The following is a 2665-nucleotide window of genomic DNA, read 5'->3' as shown; positions in this document are numbered from 1 at the left end:
CTGAAAAATGAAGGAGGAGGGATTTCGCAGGGTATCAGATGGTCCCAGCTTGAATGGGTCTGCGTTGCAGTCATTCTAAAGTTGTGTTGCATTGCCACCTGGTGGCCACATGAAGTACCATATGTTAGTAAATGTATAGTGTTCAGGGGGGCTGTCATTCTTCAGAAATGTGACTTATTTTACCTTTATTTCCAACTCTGATTCTGAGTTTTCAAAAAGTAATGTTTTCACCCAACAATTCCATTACTTGTAATATACCCTCAGAACATTATCATAAAGAGTAAAGGCTATCAATTCAAGGATATATATATTCAATTCTAAAAACGTAGAGGAAGAAGGAAAAGAATATACCAGGCACTGTGCTAAGTATTTAAAAAATATGATCTCATTTGATCCACACAACTACTCTTCAAGGGAGATCCTATCATTATCCCCATTTTACAGTTGAGAAAACTGATGTAGATAGAGGTGAAGTGACTTACCCAGGGTCACACAGCTAGGAAGTGTCAAGCCAGGTTGGGTTCATCCCTTTATCCACCAAACCATCTGCTGCTTCTATTCTGTTACTTTTATTACTATCACCAGGTTTACAACCAAGATATTATCTTCAATTCCTTATTCTCACCTAACATTCCATCAGTTGACTAGTCCTACTTATTCTACTTTCATAACATTCTCCCATATGCCCCCTTCTTTTCTCTGACACTGCCACCCCCACCCCAGTACAGTCCCTCATCATCTTATACCTACACTACTGCAGTCACTGTCTGGTTGGTCACCCTGTCTCAGGTCTCTCTCTAATCCAATTTATCTTCCATTTAGCTACCAAAGTGATCTTCCTAAAGTATAGGTCTGACCATTTCAATCCCCTACTCAATAGAGTCCAGTGGCTCCCTATCTCCTCCAGGATCAAATACAAAATCCTCTATTTGGCTTTTAAAGCCATTCAAAACCTGGGCCCTTCCTGCTTTTACAGTCTTCTTACAGCTTACACCTCCAATATATTCTGACCTCCTTCTTATTTCTTGAACAGGATATTGATCTCCTCCACAGACTCCATGCATTTTTCACTGGCTTCCCTAACTCCCTTCAAGTCCCAGCTAAAATCTCATCTTCTGCAGGAAACCTTTCCTGGACTCCCTCCATGCCAGTGTCCTCCCTCTGGAATTATCTGCAATTAATCCTGTATATATCTTGTTTGAAATAGTTATCTGCATGTTGTCTCCTACCATTAGACTATGAGCTCCTTGGAAGTAGGGATGGTTTTTGCTTTCATATTCCCCAGCACTTATCACAGTGCTGGCATGTAGCAGGTACTTGTTGGCTTGACTGCAGTGTATTCATATTTAATCAGTTTAGTGGCATTGTAGCATGTAGGATTGACATTAGTATAGTTAAAGTTTGTTTCGTCATGCACCACTTTTTGGATATTTAGATAGTTTTTAGATCTTTGAAATTGAATCAACGTAGAGATATTTGGAAGCCTTTGAAAAAGAGACTGGATGCTCACTTGCCAGGTATCCCATTCAGCTATGATGTTCTATGATTTTTTTATATGTTAATACAAGATGTATTTATCAGATGAGGTTCAGTTTTGCTAATGCTCTATATCCTATGACCTAAAAGATTCTAGAAGTCCTAGCTCCTAAAAGATGGTAAGGGCATTAGGCTTGTTAAACAATAATGCAGAGAAATTTTCTATGAATACCTAAGGATAGTGCCAAGGGAGTATGAATAAGAGTGATCTGTGACCTCCACAATCTTACTTATAGTCAGGCAGAGAAAATATGAGATGTGCACAAAGAAATGTAGAGTAAGTGCCACAAGAGAGATGTAAACAAAGCAGGAGAAAGAGAACAGTAAAATAATAAAGGCAGAAAAAACACAAGAGAACTAAAATTCAACACCACTAGATTTGGGCACTAGTTTTGCTTCCATAGGCAGCAGGCAATGCAGTGGATAGGGATCCAGTCCTGAAGTCAGGAAGACTCACCTTCCTGAGTTTAAAGTTGGCCTCAGACACTTAGTAGCTGTATGACCCTAAGCAAGCCACTTAACCCAGTTTGCTTCAGTTTCTTCACCTGTAAAATGAGCTAGAGAAGGAAATGTCAAGCTACTCTAGTATCTTTGCCAAGAAAACCCCAAATGGGGTCACAGAGAGTCAGACACAACTGAAAACATGTGAACAACAATCTGCCTCTAACAAACCATGTGACTTTGGACTAATCATTTCAATTCTACATGCCTTAGTTTTCTCATCTACAAAATAAAGGGGCTGGACCAGATAATCTCACGTATAAACTCCTCCCTTGATTTCTGATTATTTCTTCAGGTTTTTTTTCTCCTCCCTATCTGCTTCTCAGTTTCCTTTGCTGGATAATCACCATACTCTACTCCTACATATATATGTCCCCCAATGCTTAGAAATACTAGACTCTCTTCTCTTTATTTTAATTATTGCCTCTTTAAAAGATCATATCTTTCCCCAGGTGTTACGTTGCCACCTCTATACAGTAGATGTCATATCTATGTCAGCATCAGCATCAAGGAGGAATTGGAAGGGACTTTAAAGATCATCTGCTCTAACTCTTTCATTTTTGTAGATGAGAAATGAGAGATACAAAGAGATTAAGTGACTTGTCCAAGCTTACATGGATAGTAAAAG

The sequence above is a fragment of the Notamacropus eugenii genome, chromosome 4 (assembly GCF_028372415.1).
Source record: "Notamacropus eugenii isolate mMacEug1 chromosome 4, mMacEug1.pri_v2, whole genome shotgun sequence".
Taxonomy (NCBI): domain Eukaryota; kingdom Metazoa; phylum Chordata; class Mammalia; order Diprotodontia; family Macropodidae; genus Notamacropus; species Notamacropus eugenii.
Note: the sequence above shows the minus strand (reverse complement) of the source record.